At 41.2% G+C, this 19,566-nt stretch overlaps 1 long non-coding RNA gene across 2 annotated transcripts in view; it reads left to right on the top strand.

Moving 5' to 3' along the window:
* LOC110348389 (uncharacterized) overlaps positions 1-19,566 on the top strand; it is a 115,750-nt gene that overhangs the window by 57,216 nt on the left and 38,968 nt on the right. For both annotated transcript variants that reach the window (XR_015452002.1, XR_002393594.2), the window contains one exon: positions 1,778-2,093. This is a non-coding gene — a long non-coding RNA (uncharacterized LOC110348389). The remainder of the gene's footprint in view (positions 1-1,777; positions 2,094-19,566) is intronic.

The following is a 19,566-nucleotide window of genomic DNA, read 5'->3' as shown; positions in this document are numbered from 1 at the left end:
GGGAACATCACTATCATCCCATTCCCCCCAAGCCTGTTAAAGTTTCAGAGGAATTTGAGGCCATTAAGCCAGTTAAGCTCAGTGAAACCTCAATGTGCCTTCTGGAATCCTTTTGTCACATGGAAGAGGAAATATGTCTTATCTTGATTTGCTTCTAGTCAACCCAAGAGTCAACAGCTAATGTGGAAAATGGAATCCAAAGCGAAGATTAGATCTAAACATTGTTAAGCTAGACAACAGACTTTTGGAGTCTGCATTTTAGGATGGAAATGGAAATTCACCTTTGGGGCCCAGTAGTCATTTTGGAAGAAACAGTTGAATATAACCTTCCTCCATTATGCTGGCCAGTATAGTAGGAGCTTACTTTCTGTACCCAATTCAGAACACTTGGGGGTGATTTTGTCCATTGTTATTTCCACAATGACTGGTGCAAACTATGCACTCCATAAATATTTGTGGGAATGAATGAATGCTTGACCTAAAGAAGTAATTCCCTTATGCTACCTAAATGAATATGGGAGCTTGGAAATGTGTTCCTAGAATCCCAAGTTGGAGCTTGAAATGCAATAGAAGCTTGCCTACAGAAGCAGTATCTATACAGTGGTTGAAATATAGTTATTGTAAAAGCGCTCTAGGCATTGTAATTACTAGAGGCACTTGTGGCTTGGCCTGAGGCTCTTGTTATAATCTATGACACTGTTTCCATGGGAAAATGCATTCTTAGTACAAAGACTGACTTAAAAGTAACCTTGGAAAATATAAAACTATTTTAGCCGAGAACTACTTGAATTTCTGATTCAACTGTGGCTATTTTGCAATTTGCTCACAAATAAAACATTGCCAGGAAACCTGAATGACCTTTGTTCTTTTATCTGGCAGGTTCCTAGGAGAAAAGGTGGTGTATGATTGGGAATGTAGCTTGATACTTCTTTTAGTGGACCAGGAAGTCTAGAGGATTTTAAATACACTAGAGAGTGATCTTTGCAGGTATATTAACATCTCAAATGATCTACAGAATGTGGCCCAGAGATGTCATAGTGGGTCACCAGCAATCCTGATTTTCAGTGGACTACAGATGAACCAGAGCAAATCAAGGTGTCATCCTAAAAGATCAGAATGTTTAGTCAGCTCTGGAAGATGGCTGGGCCATCACATGTAATGACCAACTTTGTTGCATGCTGATGTAGACTCATGCGGTCACCCTACCTTACTATAGTTTCTGGGTATTAGGGGTGGCATGACTGGCAAGCAGTCTCAAAGAGCAGGCAGAAGCCTAGCACCTCATGTTCTGTATGAAGAGCCTGAGGCTTCAGGAGAAAGTAGAATGTCTAAGACACCTGGCTCCAATATGATATTATCTGGTGATGGAAGTGTTGCTATTAATTCCAAGAGGCTTCCAGACTGACTGCACAGATCTGCTTGCTGGGACATGATGAGTCGTCTCTGCTATGAGGCATACAGCTCGTGGCAGGGGGAAAGGTAGAGTTGGAAGCAAAAATCTAACACTAACAAGGCAGAAAACCAATTTTTAAGTAGTCAAAGGGGTTTGGGATTCCAATCAGGAGGTAGAGAACCTTGGGTAAGGGACAGCACTGAGCTCTTGAAGAAAAACAGTATCAATAGTCATTGTGTCTCCCCATCAGGGACTCCTCTGGAAGTGCCCCATTGCAGGGCCAGTAGTAGCCTCATGTTTTGGGAGGAAGAAAACCATGAAGGATGTTAGCCAGATTAATCAGCCTGAGCAGGAATGTTGACACTGTGTTACCTTCATTTTCAGGTAGCCTTTTCCCAAGTGACGGCCAAGATAAGCACCTGTAAGCCAAGCCACCATGCCGGCTGTCCACCAGCTTGGTTACTCAAAATGAGAGCCATTCACTTCTTTCCCAAGAGAATCATTGAAAGTTTCAAGGGTGATACTCGGCAGCCCAGCATGGATCATGACTGTGACCTTGAGTGGCCAGACCTTGAGCCCTTGGACTGAGATTGGTGGAGAAGTGATTCCCTAAGAAAAATGGAGTTCTTTCTTTTGAAGAGGAGAGCAGAGCTGGGCATAGTGGTGCACACCTATAATCCCAGCACTCTGGAAAGCTAAGGTAAAAGGATTATAAGTTTGCGCTTAGTCTGGGCAACTTAGTGACTTAGAAAATTCCTGTCCCCAAATAAAAATTCTGAGGATATAGTGCAAAGGCCCTGGGTTCAATTCCTAGTACTGGGGTGGAGGGAAGGGGAGAGCAGAGGATGAGCAGAAAAACATCAAAGCATCACATTTCCACACTGCCTGACTCCAAAATATGTGACCAGCTGTAAGTCAAAGCCAGAATTTAAATGAAGGACCAATCACGTAAGACCTTTAGATAGCTGTCACTGTTCCTAGAAAGTGAAGAGGTTTTCCTCTATCTCTTCTAGAACATTTCTGAAGTAAAGTACATTTAAGCACGTGGCCTACAAAATAACCACTTGATTTACAAATGTGTAAACCAGAAAATTGGGGAAGCAGGAAGGAGGCTAAGAGAACTCTTGTACTCCGTCAATAAACAGATGGCATCACTTAGCATAAGGGAGGAAATGAAGCAAGACTTGAAACCATGAAGTGGGCATTTTTGGTGTGTGTGTGTGTCAAAAAGAAAGCAATGCACTGTCTGTATCAACACGTAGCCTGATGAAGCCTTGGGTAATTTCCTTTATTGTGATGTTATCACATGGCAGTGACATGCTTTTCTTTCTTTCTTTCTTTTTTAAAATCATTTTCAAAGTTCTGAGTTAATGTGGCTATGCAATCAAGTGTTCTAATCAAGTGAAGTCCCTCCAATTATTCAAGGGTGCCTTTGTTCAGGAGGCTCTATTAGGTAAGAGCTGTGGGATTTGAGGTGTATCCCTTGGTTTCTTTGAAGTTCAAGCTGGGATACCAGCATTTCCTCCCACACAGGGTGCTGCTGGAATTAAATGAAATGAGTTGATGCATACAAAGCACTTAGCACAGCACTTGCACAAAGCCAAGCTCAGCCAACATTGGCAATTTATACTCTAGTGTTTATTCCATTAAAATAATAGTTCTGGTAATTATTATTGATATGTTCTTTACTAGACAGTGAAGTCCTACAGGGCAGGGAGTATTCTGAGGTTACAGCAGGTACTCTTATGTGGAAAGAAAGAATGAAAGGGGAAGGACTAAGGGGAACAGAATGAGAAGAAGGAACAGAAGAGAGAAATATGGGAGAAACAAAGAAGGCAGCGATCCAAGGTTAATCTAGAAGCAAGAGTTAGTTGAAGCTGTCAGGACCATCTTATCAGCTAGATGGGGTCTCTATGACATTGCATTGCACAGATGAGGAAGCACAGGGTCAGGGAAGGCTGAGGAGCACATCCAGGACCACTGAGCGGGTAGTGATGAGGATGGAATGCAGGCTCTCTCCTGAGTCACTCCCCATGGTCTTTGGCGCAGCTTTATTGGCGCCCATTTTCTTTAGTAAATGTCCACGTGTCCATATGGCAGATATAGCTTGGCTGATGGCTGCCCCTTGGAGAGTAGGGCATTTCCTACCTATCCCCAGATGGACACTGAGAACATAGGGACTTAGTGGGAATTTTATGTTTTGCATCTTTTCACTCTCTCCCTTGTGAAAGTCAGACAGTAGCCATTTAGGATTAATATGGTCTTGGTCTTACTCTTGTAGGCTCCAAGACACCAAATCCTATCCTCAGCCATAATGAGAATTACTGACTCTGATAGCAAGTTATGAGGCAGTTAAATAAATGGAGTGTACCTTTCTTTGAATATAGGTTTAGACTGAACTGCCTATAAAGATTGCTGGCTTCTTTTGGAAACAGGCACTCATTCCACCCAAGAGCCCACACAGGGATTCTACAGCTCATTCTGCAGGGAATATGAGAAAGGAAACCCGTCTCTGTGTTTGAGTAGTAGGGTGAATGAAAATTAAGAGTGACTTCACTGGGAGGCCTTGGAAGGAGGGGTAGGAATGAGCTGGAGATAAAAGAGGCAGGTTGGGTGTATAAAGTCTGTAATTTACTTTAGATCCATCTTTTTTTCTTTTGGGTACCGGGGATCAAACTTGGGACCTTTTGCTTTTGAGGCAGGAGGGGCAACCACTTAGCTAAATCCCTGGCCCCTGTAATTTACTTTAAAAATGCCTCATCAAAGTACTGGCAGTGCCATCTCATGAATGTGTTCCAAGTGGCATGATACCCTACATACGATCATTTGCCCTCAGTGGAAACCCATACCCTAGGGTAGAGAGCTACTGTTCTAATTAGGCAGCTGATACTCCAGAAGCAGCTTGAAAAAGACCTTCCATGATCTTTATCTATGATCAGTAGCACAGGCTTTGCTAGTTGGCATACTTAATGCTAGAAATTTGTTTCCATTAATGAAATCAGTGGCTTTTTAATTAACTTAATGGTTGCTTAATGGGGTTTCCTTAAGGAACTTACTGGTGGTAAAGATATGTAGATTAAAATATTCTGGAGTAGTTTCTTGCTCTTGCTTGGAAAACAGTATAAAAATGTTCTTACTAATGGAATCCCATGTCCAGATTTGGATTTGGAAGATCATAGTAGCTTGATGCCTATTATAAGATTAATTGAATTTTGGAAATATTTATGTTTACCTGAAATGATGTGATGTCAGGAGCTATAGCAGCCACACTATAATCAGGAGGGGACAAAGCCAAGGACAACATGCTATGTGTATTTTTTCATACGGTGCTTCCTAATAAGTTAGTCCAAAACTTAGTAGCTTAAAACAACAATAATCATTTATTATCTCCCCCATGAGTCAGGAATTTGAGAGCAGTCCTGGTTTGAAGGTCTCTGTGGAGGTTGCAATTGCATTTTGGCTGGAGCTGTGACTATATGAAGGCTGACTGGGGCAGACAGATCTATTTCTGAGAGCCTGACTGGCAAGTTGTTGCTGCCTGCTGGTTGGAAGCCTTAGTTTCTAACCAGCTTGGCTTCTCTGTAGATCCTGGGCTCCCTTGCAACATGGTGGCTGATTTCCAAAGGTGAAAAGCACTTATGGCACAAGTCCAGCACTTCCCCTCAGGAAGAGGCTATGGACTTGTGTGAAAGAAAACATAGCTCTTGGTTTTGTGGAGGCAAATATCCTGACCTTTTCATTTTAAGAAGCAATCTTCTAAAGAGTTTGAGAAGCAAATGAAAAATAAATGAACAGAAATGTGAGTCCCAATGTCCTTTAAAAGTGTCTTTATAATTTTCCATGGAATACTTTTTATTTGTTTGTTTCTTAGGGAAAACAAATTAGTCACCTTTTCTGGTAGCCTTGTGTTATCTGGTCTGTTATTCCTAAAGGAGTCATTTAGCTCACTCAAGAGTAATTCCACTGCCCCATCAAACAGCCACTGCCTCACTTGGAACTGGGGAGTCCTTGAGGGGAGGTGGTGGGATGTGCAGGCTCAAGAGCATCACTGAGGGAATGGCTCTCCAATCCAACCCTCTTGGCTGCTGCAGGGGAGTCCAGGATAAACTGAGGGTGTCCAGGAGACAGAGCTGCACTGACCTTACCATTAGGCTAATTGGCTTTCCTCTGCTGTTTCTCTTTCCCTAAAACATCGAGTCTTCCTGCCAAGAGAATGTCCAGGCTTGTGCAGATGCAAGAAGCAAGGCAGAACGGTACTTAGTTTGTTTTGCTTGGAAGTTAACTCTGAACTCTCAAAGGGGCACTTAATGTCATGCGGAAGCAACATCCTCCAGATACAACAGCCCCAGCCTCGGAGTGGGGCAGACTGCCATTAGCCCCAGTCTCCCCATGCCGCTCATTTCCAGAAAGGGTCTCTGAGCAAATAGGTAGATCACAAAGCCCAAAAACTTTTCTCAGGTTAGCAATCCAGCCAAATTAAGGAAGATGTTGTAGGGATGGATACCTGGTCACTGCCTGGGATACTAGTTTTGAAGAAGCACTAAAACCTCACTGGAATAAACGTGATGGCAGTTAACTCAGTTTCTGCTTACAACAGATTCTATGAGAGTAAGCAGTTTTTTGCTGCAAAAGTCACCCCTGTTCTCTCTTCAAAACATTCCTTTCTGCAATACCTTCATGCAAGAATTGGGGTCCAGCTACAGCCAAAGACCTGCAGTCACACCGAGACTAGAGTCTCATGTTCGTCAGCTGACATGTAAAACCGAATAATGTATGGTGCCACAGTCCCTAGGAATAAAGAGTTTCTTTTAGATTTATGATTGGAAAGATAAGCTCTCTGACATGCCTCACAATATATAGCTACCTTAGAAAATTGTCCACAATAAGTCCATATAGCCAGTCTCTTGTTTTGAATATAAAGAACTTGATTATTTATAGAAGTTTCTGGCTCCCACTAAAGTTGAACAAAATGCCTGGAGGAGAAGCTGCATTATTAAGCATTTAGGGAGACCTAGGGTCCCTTTGGGCCCTGCAGAACAAGATCTGGACTTGGTGGTTTGAACTGCTTGGCTACTGGGCTGCTTCCCCAGCCTCAGCAGCCAGGGACAGACAGCGGGGGAGGATCGGAGGTAAAAGCCAAGGGTTCAGCCAGAGTGCCCTCTAGCAGTCAAGCCAGAAGTGACCAGTTGTCCCTGTCTCTCTGGACTGAGGAGTCTCATAGAGCTAAGACCAGGAAAGTCCCAGGACCAGCTATCACTGCATCTCAGGTGAATTTGTATCCAGGTAAGTAGGAGAATGTCAGGCTGGCAATGGGGGCTCTGGAGCCCAAAGACCTAGGTTAGGGATTAATCTCCATTATTTAACTTGCTGTGCAACCTTGGGCAGGTTACTTAATCTACCTGATCCTCAGTTTTCCCTTGTGAAAACTGGGAAGATAACACCTACCACTTAGGGATATTGTGAAGCAAAAATAAATAATGTACTCAGAGTCCTTCCAGGTATACTAGCCATATAGACAGTGCTTCTAAGAATTAGCTACTATTATTGTTGTAATTATTAATATTTGAAATATAATGACTTCTTGCCTCTTCAGTAGTGGCCAATTCTGCAGGAAAACAGCAAGTAATATACTGCCATGAGCCCAGCTCTGTCAAGAAGAGGTCTGACAGCATGCTCAACAGTTTAACAGGGTAGAGAACTGTGCAATTGTGTTATTCCTTTTGGAAACTGTTACACCAAAGTAAGATTTTACTATTAAAAATTTAGATGCCTAGAAGGGCAAGCTTTGATTATCTAGAAAAATGCTGAAAGTGGAATTTTTGGGTAAGGGAGGGACTGCTCTGTATACATGCACAAGCCTCTGCAGGACTTGCAGGTGGCCTCACTGGGCACAGATGCCAGGTGCCATTGGGTCACAGCCCCTCCTGGCACTGTGACAGGCTGCAGACCCTTGGTGTGAGCCTAGAAAATCTCCCAGCTCCAGCACTGGGGCTCCAGGCACATGTGTTTTCCATCAGGGTCAATGGAGTCTGCTTTTGAAGATCTAATTTCCTGTCATTTGGCCTGCAAGGTTTTGCTGAGTCATTGGACATCAGAGATCTTCTGAGATGGTTGGTCACATGACCAGAGGAAACTGTTGTGGGCCCACGGCTTAGCTGCAGGAGCATATTTTTCCAGAGTCTTTCAACTAGTATTCAGAGATTAAGACAAAAGACATGCTTTGCACTGAGTTAGAGACCTAGGGCCCACTGTGAGGTGCCTGACATGGCTTTGTTCACAAGTAGCTTGCTTTGAGTAAGGAAGACAGGCCCACTTTCAAGGACTACACGGTGGACCATGAAAAGTTCCATAAAGTATAAACAAAATGTATATCATGTACCAGGGAGCCCAGAGCGATCCCTTGGGACTGGGGGAGACTTACAAGGCAAGTGCCATCAAGCCAGGCCTTGGAGGAAAAAGAGAATGGGTAGGATTTTTGCAACCTGAGAAAGGGAAGACTCTTTAGGAAAGTTTGGGCAGAGGATAGTTGAAAGAAAGTTTATGGCATTAAATCTGACATTCAGTGAGTTTGATTGGGCTGCAGGAAACACTGAAGTGTTTTAGTGGGAGATCAATGAAACCAGCTAAAAGAGAACTTTATTTCATGTGCAAAAAGGAAGGCTTTCAAGCCAGGGAATGCAATGGCCATGGCTAGCCCCTAGAAAATGCCTGGGTGAAGGAGGGAGTCTGTCAGCAGTTATACGTGGGGTATAGGGCAACTGGAGAGAGCAGAAATGTTGGTTATAAAATGCAGGTAAGAGCTGATGAGGGCAGAGAAAAGGGAAAAATGGAAGAGAAGAAACATTTTGGAAGTGGAAAGATTTATTTACAAACTTTTAATGTGGCAGTTGAGCAGGGTGGATGACAATGGGACATGGAAGGACAACCTAGATCACAATCTGGGTAGAGCCGAACCTAAGATCCATGGTGAGAAAATGGGTCAACAAGCCTGGAAAAACAGATGGAACAGCACCTTAATGACAGCTTGTATGTGTATGAAAGAGACTAATAATTAGAGGCTAATCCAAGAAAAAGGTGGAAGACTTGAGGACTCTAGATAAGATATAAGAAAGAATTTCCAAATGAGGAGATATTTTACCTGCAGGATGGGTTTTGTTTTCATGCCTAAATCTTTGTGTCACTGTCTTGAGATGGAAGAGATGCCTCCTTTCCTCTCCTTGCTGGAGACCCAGCTCAGCTGTCATTAGTTAGTGGTTTCCTTTTTGACCAGAAAAGTCAACATCATTGTTACTTTAAGCAAAAGCTATTACTGTGGATATGCCCTTGGAAAATGGCTGTACTACTAAATATGTTTGGAAATCTAAAATAAGAATACTAAAAATAATAGTTATGAATGGGCTTGTATTTGTGTAACAAAAACCTCTTTCGGGAGCTTGGAAACAAATTACTTCGCTTGGTAGAAAAAGGATACACAACCATCTGCCACATAACAATGGGCATATCTTCCCAGAAATGCATCATCAGGCGATTTCATTGTTCTGCAAATATCACAGAATGTACTTATACATACTAAGGTGGCCTCGATGTCAGGAGGTGATATAATCTTATGGGACCATTGTCATGTATGCAGCTTTTCATCAGAACATCATGATATACATGGCTGTACTGGAAGGCTTTGGGGCATCTTGCTCACTCAAGACAGAAAATGACTGAGACTCATCTGGAGAACTGAGAGCACAGTTTGTTCTCCGCTTCTCCCAGAATCTCCTATCTTCTCTTTCTGCAGTCTGACTTTCACCACTTGAGCTGCCTGAGCACAATGCTAGCTGGTCCATCTCTGTTCTCTATTTCTTCTCCTTTGCAGTCTGTTAGTATAGAAAATTATATTGGTTACTATTTAAAGGTCAAATCATCCTCTATTCCTCAGATAAACTCCACTTGGCCATAGTAAATTATTCTTCTTATATGTTTTTTTAGTTTTGACTCACTAAAATTTTGTTAAGAATTTTTGTATATATGAAAGTTATTGGTCAGCATTTTTCTTGAAAGCTTTGCTTAGTTTTTGTATCAGAATACAGCTGGCCTCATAGAATGAGTTGGGAAGATCTCTCTCCTCTTCAATTTTCTGGAAAGGTTTGTGCAAAATTGATGTTATTTCATTCTTAAATGTTTGTTGGAATTCCCAGTGAAGCTATCTTTTCTTTGTGTAAAGGCTTTTAAGAATAAATTTAATTAATAGATAAATAGATTTACAAATAGTAGTTATTTGCATTTTTGAGCGAGCTGTGATATCAGGTCTTTCAGAGTATTTGTCCACTTCATCTAAATTGTCAACTTTGTTGGCATAATGTTGTTTACAGTGCTCCCTTTTCATTTATTAAAATCTGTAGAATTGGTAGTGATGGCACTGTCTTATACTTGACCATGGGAGTTTGTATCTTTTTTCTTTTTATCCTTAGTCTGACCACAGGTTTTTAAATTTCATTGATCTTCTCAATAAACCAGTTTTTGGTTTCATTTTTTTTCACCATTGTTTTTCTTTTTTCCCCATTAATTAAAAAAAGTTATTGACTAAAGCTCTTCTATCATTTCCTTAGTTTTTACTTAATGTCCTTTTTCTGTTCTAGGATCACATCTAGTCTACATTTATTTGTCGTAGTGTTCTAGGTTTCTCCTAGCTGTAATGGTTTTTCAGACTTTTCCTGTTTGTGATGATGGTGACAATTTGGAGGAGCACTGGTCAGCTATTTTGTAGAATATCTCCCAGTTGGGATTTGTCTAGTATTTTTTTCCTAATTCGTCTGGGATTATGGGATTTTAGGAGGCAGGGCACAGAGGTAAAATGCCATTTTCATCACATCATATCAAGAGTACCCACTGTCCATGTGATTTATCACTGTTGGTGTAAATCCTGACCACCTGACTGAAGCAGTATTTGTCGTGTTTCTCCACTGTGAAGTTACTCCCAGTACTGTACCCTTTGGATGGAGGTCACTAGGTGCAGTCTACCCTTAAGGAGGTGGTCATGCTCCAACTCCTTGAGGGCAGAGTATCTACATAAGTTATTTGGGATCATTCTACATGAGAGATTTTTTCTTTTTCTACATTTATTTATTCAATTATTTATATCAGTATAGACTTTTGCATATTTATGGTTTCATATATATGTGGCATTTAAAATTTTGTTTACTTCAAATACATTCTAATTTCCTTTGTGATTTTATCTTTTGACTTATGGATTATTCATAAGTGTGAAATTTAGCTTCCAAGTATTTGGGGATTTTCCAGATATCTTTCTATTATTGATATTCTGCTTAATTCTATTTTGGTTAGAGAATATATGTTATATAACTTCAGTTTTTTAATTGTATCAAAACTTGTTTTATACCCCCCAGAATATGCTCTATTTTTGAAATGTTCTGTATGTACCTGGAAAGAATGTGTATTTTTCTTTTGTTGCCTTTTTTTTGGTGGATTGTCTTGTAAATGTCAATTAGTTTAAGTTGGATTATAGTGTCACTTAGGTCATTGATATCTTTACTGATTTTCTTTCTGCTTTTATCCACTATTGTGAGGCAAGTGTTGAACTATCTTTTGTAAGTGTGGATTGTGAATAACTTCTTTCAGTAGTACACATATTTGTTTCACTCTCCTATATTTCAAAGATAAGTTATTAAGGATAGAAACATTTTTAATTCTTTTGTTCTTCTGATAATTCAACTCCTTTACTAAGTGACTCTCGTTACCCCGGTAATATTCTTTGTTCTCATATCTGCTTTTTCTGATGTTAATGAAGTCACTTAAAAACCTTTCTTTCTGCCATTCATTCATTCATTCAACAAATATTTTGAAACTCCTAATATAGACCAGGTATGGAATATGTTTACTACTCTATGTCTACTTCATATCATCTTAGCACTTCGGGTTCTACACAATAAACTAAACAACTTTCTAGGGGGAAATTCCAGGAGGAATCTTCAATATGTTAAAAGAGCTCACATATCTCTTCAAGTAGAGGCCCATTGCAAAAGCCCAGCACAAAATTTGGAACTACCCGACCTAAATGCTCTCAGTTAAAGGAATAGTTAGAATAACCTTGCTGGAAAGAGTCCTGAATGTCCTTTAAACTCACATTTTAATTTCATAAATCCTTTGGCGGTCCCTATACTAATGCCATTTATGTTTCCTGATGGAATAAATGCCAAACTCTTAGGTTTGTTTATTCATTCATTTCTTAGAAAATATTTATTGTGTCTCTATAATGTCAGTCACAGGGCAGCGGCTGAGGATTGAGGTGAACAAGGCAGACCTCTCCCTGTTTTGTGACCTGCTGTTCAAGATGCCCCTGTTACTGGTGTTTGGAGGTACAGGGTGGCTGGTCTGACTAGTACCCAACCAGACCCAGGTGTTCAGACAAACTTGGAACAGGCAGAAAAACATATTCCATATACTTGCAGAGGATCATCTCGCACCAGGCTGTTGGAGTAACAAAGGAATTTGGACTCAGTGTTAGTAAGACCTCTCCTCTGGTCAGAATTGTCCAAAGGCAAAATGGGCTTCCTTGGAGGATAAGAGTTTCCAGTCATAAGGGCTATTCAATCTCTGGCTTGATGCCTGCTTGGCGAGAATACTGTTGAGGGAATTCAGACACTAACTAGTAGGAGTGAGACTGGACAACCTTACACTTCCATTCCAGCCAGAGAGCATGTGATTTTATGAACTCCATTACCCTTGATTCCCAGTGCTCTGGCATTTCCTGTCTGCAGCTGGGAGACAGGCTGGTCTCAGGCCGTCACCTGTGGTCCCTCTGTCACCCCGTGAGTTACAGCGGGAGGACAGGGCACTCTGATTGCTACCAAGGAAGCACCTGTGGAGCCTGCTGCAGAGTCTTAAGATGCTGAGATAAACTGTTCCCTGGGCCTCGTGTGCTGGACACCACTACTCCCCGCTAAACGCCATCTCCAGGGACTTCTTTCAATGACCCTAGACGCTCTGTGGCTTATCTCTGGAAAAGTTGAAACTGGACAGCAAGAAAGGCTGTTTTATAAGTGTTCCTTCATTGTTCCAAGTTTGTAGTGCCTTTAAATGACCTTTCGGTGTTGGTGTCCCCCCTCCTCCACAATTTTCATTAACTTGGATATAGCGAATTATGTTTGGCTCCCTTCCTCACCAAAAGGATTTCTTCCAACTCACTGCTTAGTGAAACAGTGTTTCTGGGTGGGTTTCTAGCCTGGCTGACACTAGTTCTGCCCACGAGACCACTCATAGCATTTGAGAAGAAAGATTTGAGACTTGTAGCCTTGATTTGAAAACCACCCTGTCTCTGATCCTGTTATACTACAGACCAGGAGGCAAGGGATGCTTGTGGGGTGTGTATGTATGTGTGTGTGTGTGTGCGTGTTTGTGCGTGTGCATGTATAGACTCAAGTTCTCACTCATTATTCTGCAAGGTGTTGAAATTGAATGTCAACTGTTATGACAAGGAAAGGCTTGTGGCCCAGCAGGCTGCTGCCTCACCGTGTTGAATGAACTCAAATCCAAACACCTTCTTGTGAAGATATGAAATATGCCCCTGGGGATCTGGCCCCCAGCTTTTTCTCTTGGTTCTTCTCCTGCTTATATTATATCTTTTCTTCGGTAGTCTGTCAAACTGCTTGAAGTTCTTGCCTTTAACAATGCTACTTACACATCTCCGGGAATTCTGATTAAAAGGACAGGGTAGCATGAGATGGATTTCTCATTAACTTTTTATTACTCATCTTAGCAGAAAGTGCTTTCTCACATGGCCTAGAAGACAACTTCAGTTTTAGAGTGGAGATAGAATGGAACTAACACAAGCAGACTCCAGTGAAGAAGGGTGGTAGGCAAAGGCCCTGGTATGGGCAGTCTAGGGAAGGAGCCAGGCAGTGAGAGGCCCTGGAAGGAAGGACAGCTGTAAGGAGAAAATGAGAGGGTGAACATACTGGCAAACATTGTGTTTCTGCCTTATCCCATGCAAAGGTATTTCTGTGGTAGGTACTGGAACTACTCTTCAGCCTCCTGACAGCAACCTGGGGAGGGGGCTGCTGCTCAAGGGTAGCATCCTATAGATAAAGAGCCAGAAGACCTGCTTCAGTGCAGGTCTGCCATGTCCCAGCTGTGGAACCCTAGGTCATCCTTATTAGTCAAATGACTTCAGGTTTCTGTACCTCCCCCCTGAATGACCTCACATACTCCTGTAATATCAACTACTGCCCATATGGCAATGTGTTCCAAATCTTTATTTCCAAGCCAGACCTCTCCACTGAGTTCCTGAACCTTGAACCAAAACTCCTCTGAACATTTCTGTTTGGGATTTTCAGTCACCTAAACCCAACATGCCCAATCAATCATCTGTTCACAGTTCTTCCCACCTGGCTCCATTGAAGTGAACAGCACCACCCTCCATTCCTGCATCCACATAGAAATCAGGATATCTTCACTATCTCCCCCTACACTTCCCCCATTCATTCAGTCACAAGTCCTGTACAGGCCCCTTAAATATCTCTTGAACCTATCCCTCCTCCCTCTCCCCACCACTACTGCCTCAAATTGGAATCCCATCTTCTCCCTCTCCTACCACGTCAGTATCTTCCTGTCTCACCCTCCCAGGCTAGTGTCCCCATTGCCTGATTACCCTTTTTAAATTGCAAGCCTTGTCCACGTTTCTTTCTTGCTTAAACACCCTGTGATTACCTATTTATTTCCCTTAGGATTGAAATCCAAAGTCTGTAACATGTCTTGACATAGTCTCACCTGAATCTGGTCCTTGGAGCCTTCTCTTCACTCCTTTTCTGCCCACCTCCTTCCTGAACTTCCATTTCTACCTCCAACCACACCGCAGGACACCTCACTGGTCCTCCTGAGCTGGAATGGGCTTCTTCTGTGTTCTTACCTTACAGAGTGTTCCTTCCACAGCATCTACCACACCGAGTGGTGATGGCCTTTACATTGTCTCTGTCCCCCAGTGGTCTGTGAGCTCCTCAAAACTGGGTGTCCTGTGTTTATCTCCTCCCTGCCTGTCATGCTGTCTAGCTGTCCAATGGTGCTTGCTGAATGGATGACTGAGCCCCTGTCGCCTCATAAAATACTTGTGAAAATTAAACAATGGCATGTGAAAACACTTTGCAAACTGTAAATGTAATATATGTGTGTGTGTGTATATATATATATATATATATATATATTGGGGGGGTTACCAGGGATTGAACTTGGGACCTTGCGCTTTTGAGGCAGGTGGCGGCACCACTGAGCTAAATTCCCAGCCCTGTTGGGAATATTTTTGAAAGTCAAGGAATTTAGAGAGGATATGAGCATTTTGGAATCCTTTGACAGTGAAACAATAAAGAGCTGTGAAATCTTAGGAGGTCAGAAGACTACTGGATTTGACCTGGGTCCATGACAGGGAATGAGAACCTAGAGAAGCCACTCAAGGTACCAGGAACATTCATTCCACTATGGTTCTGGTTTGTTTATGTACTGTAATTAGTCATCCAGTCAGGCACTCAAGTTATGAGCAACACATTTATAGTACAAAACCAGGGTTTTCTTATTTTTATATGATTTTATTAGATGGAACACACAATGTTTGGAACAAAAGTCTGCATTAAAGAAATAGAGTTGATTTTAATGGCATTTTGCCAGAGGTGCAAGGGATGTCCATGTTCTCCGTGCTGAAGATGCCTCTTCCCTGTGAGGGGAGAGAGGGAGAGGTGCAAACAGAGAAGAGAGTGCAGCTATTTACTCACTGTACCACTGTGTTCACCTTCACTCCCACTCGCAGAGCAGAGGTCTGGGGAAGGGAATCAGAGCACACAGTTAAGGGTAGAAACCTAAGTGGGACCTCTGCTTCCCTTGAAAATGGATTCAGATCTCAGGCTGTTATGGGAGGGTGTTTGGAATGCTATAACAAAAATGCCTTTAACTGGGTGAATTTTAAACATCAGAAACATATTTCTCCCAGTTCTAGAGGCTGGGAAGTCTAATATTGAGGGGCCAGCAGTTTCAGTGTCTGGTTAGAGCCCACTTCCTGGTCCATAGATGGTGCCTTTTTGCTGTGTCCACTCATGTTGGAAGGGGAAGGCAGCTGTCTCTTTCTAGTTAAGATTAAATGAGGATAGAATAAAAGTTGGAGGAGGCAGGAGTTCACCTCTTTTGGTTTCCTATCTATCTGCTTGAGCTAGGCCATTGGTTTTCTTCTGCCTTTGGACTGGAATAACAACATCAGCTTTCCTGGATCTCCAGTTTGCAGACAGTAGATCATGGGACTTCTCAGCCTTCACAATGGTGTGAGCAACTCCCTCTACTAAGTCTCTACTGAATCCATTTGGTTTCTATGGAGAACCCTGATTAATTAATGCAGGTACCAGTCTCTGAGTTTACATAAAGGGAAAGTAAGAGTGAGTTGTCCATCAGGATGACTACTTGAAGGGTTATTTGTGGGGCAGATGAGTCTGTTTGCCACCCTTACTCCCACCGCTTCTCTAGCTGTGAGTACAGAGCAGCTGGCCATACAGTGGTTATCTCCAGAGATGGGTCTGTTCTTCAAAGGTATTTACCAGTCTACCTGGAGAAGTCTAGGGTTCCTTGACAGAGGGTTGGCCCTCCAGAGTGGCTTTCCTTATCTTGGACCTGAGAGGGGGCATACAAGGGCATAGGAAACAGCTGTCAGCCTGCTTTTCACCCTTATAATCTAAAGTGAGCAGTGTGTTCTTATGAACCCTTATGGTTTACCAATGGACATGTACTCATAAGTGTGAATCAGTAAGGATGGCCAGAATTCTTGAAAATTATGCATTTCAGTAGGACTAGAAGGTAGTTTGAGGAAATATGAGATGTGATTGAAAAATACTGTAAATGTTTAAGTTACTAAAAATTTATTACAGTAAAGGACACATTGCCATTAATCCCCTTCATAACAAAACTTATGTTGAACTCCCTTGTCCCATCATTCTTGCCACTTTCTGAAGCAGTTCTGGAAATCCTCTTCCATGAAGGTCTTTAGTCATCCTGTGGTGGCTGCCCTGATGTCCTGAACCAATTCATATGTTTTCCTCTCATGGTCATTTTAACTTTGGGGAAGAGGCAGAAGTCCCACAGCACCAGATCTGGTGAATAACGGATGAGGACACACTGTAATGGCATTTGGCAGAAACTTCCATAAACCATTGATCAATGAAGAATGATAAAAACATACCGGTATGTCTAAATAAAAAAGTTTGTTATACTAAAAGACACACTGCCATTAATCCCTCTCAAATACTCATACTGTTTCTGCTTGCTTTGAGTACTCTTATGCCATCATTTTTGGCAATGTGTCTTTTATTGTAATAAAAATTTTAAAAATATTTAAACATTTACCATACTATGTGTTTCAGTCACTCCTTGTATTTCAGAATATAGAGCATAAGAAAAGATGAAAAAATATAAGGAAAAAGTTGAAAACACATAGGATCAATTCAGGATGCCCAATATCCATCTAACAGGAATTACAGGAAGAATAAAGAAGAGGGAAAAAAAATATTGAAGAAAACACAGAAGTTTCAGGTCAGAAAGACTCATAGAGGATTGAGTAAAAATAATACAAAAAGACCCCATATACAACATGGTAACATTTAGAATATGAAATATAAAGAAAATATTCTCAATGTTTCTAAGGAATAAAAATAGAATACAAATAAATATAAGAAGTAACCTGACTTTGGTCTTTATGTCAGGAATTTGGATGCCAGAAAGTAACTTTGGTGGGGAATCAATCCCTCTGCAGTATCAAGAGAATCTGACTTTCTGTCTAGAATCTTCATCTCAATCAAGCTGTTCACCTAGAGGGTAAACAGAGAATTTTTCAGTCTTACTACTTAGTTCTTCAGAAATTATATTACATGTCTACAATTATAGTACTACAAAACTGGTTACTAATTTTTGGTTTTTATAATTAATCAACAGACAAAATGTTTATCCATCTATTCTGAAGGTTACTTGTGTGTTCACTCCAGTAAAATGAAAGAGGAACCCAAGAAAGGAGGAACTGAGAGCCAAGAAATAACTTAAGGGTGTAGCTAAAATTAAAAAGCATTGTGATAATTGTTAGATACCTAGAAGACAATGATTAAAAATTCAAAAATAAGGTGCTTAAGAAATTGGGTACTCTTTAACCAGATGTGGTGGCCCATGCCTATAATCCTAGCACTCTGGGAGGCTGAGCCCAACCTAGGTTGATTTAGCAACTTAGTGAGTCCCTGCTTCAAAAAAAAAAAAAGAAATTGGGTGATCTTTATAATAAAGTGAGGACATACATTCCTACTGTCAACTAGTTAAAAAATTAAAAGCAAGTATAAATCTCAGAAAAATAAAAACAGGTAAAATCCTAATGCAAAGAAGCAACATAAATTAAAGCATAGTTTTGAGGATTAGAGTAGGAAATGATAATTCATTTGATTTTTCCTTTTCATTTTCTTCTGAGAAGCCCAGGATTATTTTCCTTTTTACTTGATTCTAGAGTAAATCATTTATATGTTTACAGGATTCTAACAACCATGGTTTTTGATATTTAGAATCAATCCTTAGACAAAGCATGGAATACATCTTTGGTTTCAGAATGAAATATACTTATTAAAAATAAATATCAAAGGGAATAACAGTGATGATAGAAGTCAAGAGGTGAAGGAAATGGGAAGACAGAGTGAAGGGAAAGGCTGGATGATAAGATTCTCATTTGCACAGCGAGGAGCCAAGTGGAATTATGAAGAACAGAAGAGACAGAGAACGAGAAGATGAGTTTCCCCAAACTCTCACGTGGCAGAAGCCAGTAATTACAGTCAAAAGCTAATAAATAAGAAAACAGAGGTATAAGCATATTATTTAGAATTTTGTGACAACCATCGTAAGATCTGAAGCCAGAGCTGGTTAAGTTGTTATAACAGGGAATGAGATGGAGTGAAGAGGCGGAAGAGGAGTGTTTCATGGTGATCTGTGTACCTGTAATACATGTAGGTGTTATTTTAAAATAAAAATGGAAATAAGAATAGTATTAATGGGGTCGGGGATTTAGCTCAGTGGTTCTGGTGCCTGCCTTGCAAACGCAAGGTTCCGAGTTCAATCCCAGGTACCAAAAAAAAAAAAAAAAGAATAGTATTACTAAGTGTTTACATTAGTGAAGAAAACAGACCCTCCTTTTGTTTGCAAGAACAGACTGAAAATTGAATTAGTCTAAAATTTTTAAAGGGCAATTCTGTAATTTTAAAAATAATTAAGCTCACTCTAAAAATAATATTGTGTAGGTTCCCAGTCACTTGGACAATGTTGAAGAGCGGCTGCTGAAGCACCCAGGTGTCCCTCCCTTGCACATGAGCAGGAGCACGCATGCACACACATGCTCTCATCCTGCCACATGTCTCACATACTGATTCATTAAGGTGGAAACATCAGCCGCTCCTGTTCTTAGAGTTCTTCTATGTCCAGCTTTTATTCTTTATTGTGATCCTTATGTGAAAAGTTGTCTCTGGTGGTTTCTCCATCCCCACATGACTCATTTTGGTTTACTCTTGTGGAAGCGATTCAATCGAGAGCTGGGACTTCTCCCTCCTGCCAGAGTCTGAGGCAAACCACAGAATTCCAAAGCCCCTGGGTGCAGGCCAGCCACTTGGAGACGTGCCCTTGAGTCTGTTTGTCCTCTCCTTGTGGTTACTTAGAAGAGGCCTTGTCTGTGTTCCAAATGTGGTCAGCCTATTAGAGCAGTGGACTCCTTAGCATGACCCTTCCTATGATGTTATGGGAACAAGAACATCACATCTGGACAGCCCAAACAATGGTCTATCCAACCTGACTTGAATAGGGGAGCCAGGTTCTTCCCATGGTTTGGTGATGAAACTCCTGGGAAATGTCTATGGTTAAATTACATTTTTTAGAGAACAGAACAGTTCACACATAATTACTTACCACATCCCTGTAATCTCCATTTCAGATGAGAAAAACCAATGCTCAATGCTAAATTAGATGCCTCAAATCATTCAGCTAAGAAGTAGTAAAGTAGGGATTAAGGTCCTGATCTTATAATTCTGAATCTTATTTTTCGTACATGTTTTTTAGGACTTCTTTCTTCAGTGCAATAGTTGTGGGGATTAGATGGGAAGCTCTTTCCTTTGTTTCAGGGGTTC

The sequence above is a fragment of the Heterocephalus glaber genome, unplaced genomic scaffold (genome assembly GCF_053883595.1).
Source record: "Heterocephalus glaber isolate CG9 unplaced genomic scaffold, H.glaber_assembly_v1.0 deba00001442, whole genome shotgun sequence".
In the NCBI taxonomy this organism is placed as follows: domain Eukaryota; kingdom Metazoa; phylum Chordata; class Mammalia; order Rodentia; family Bathyergidae; genus Heterocephalus; species Heterocephalus glaber.
Note: the sequence above shows the minus strand (reverse complement) of the source record. Positions and strands in the feature narration are given on the sequence as shown.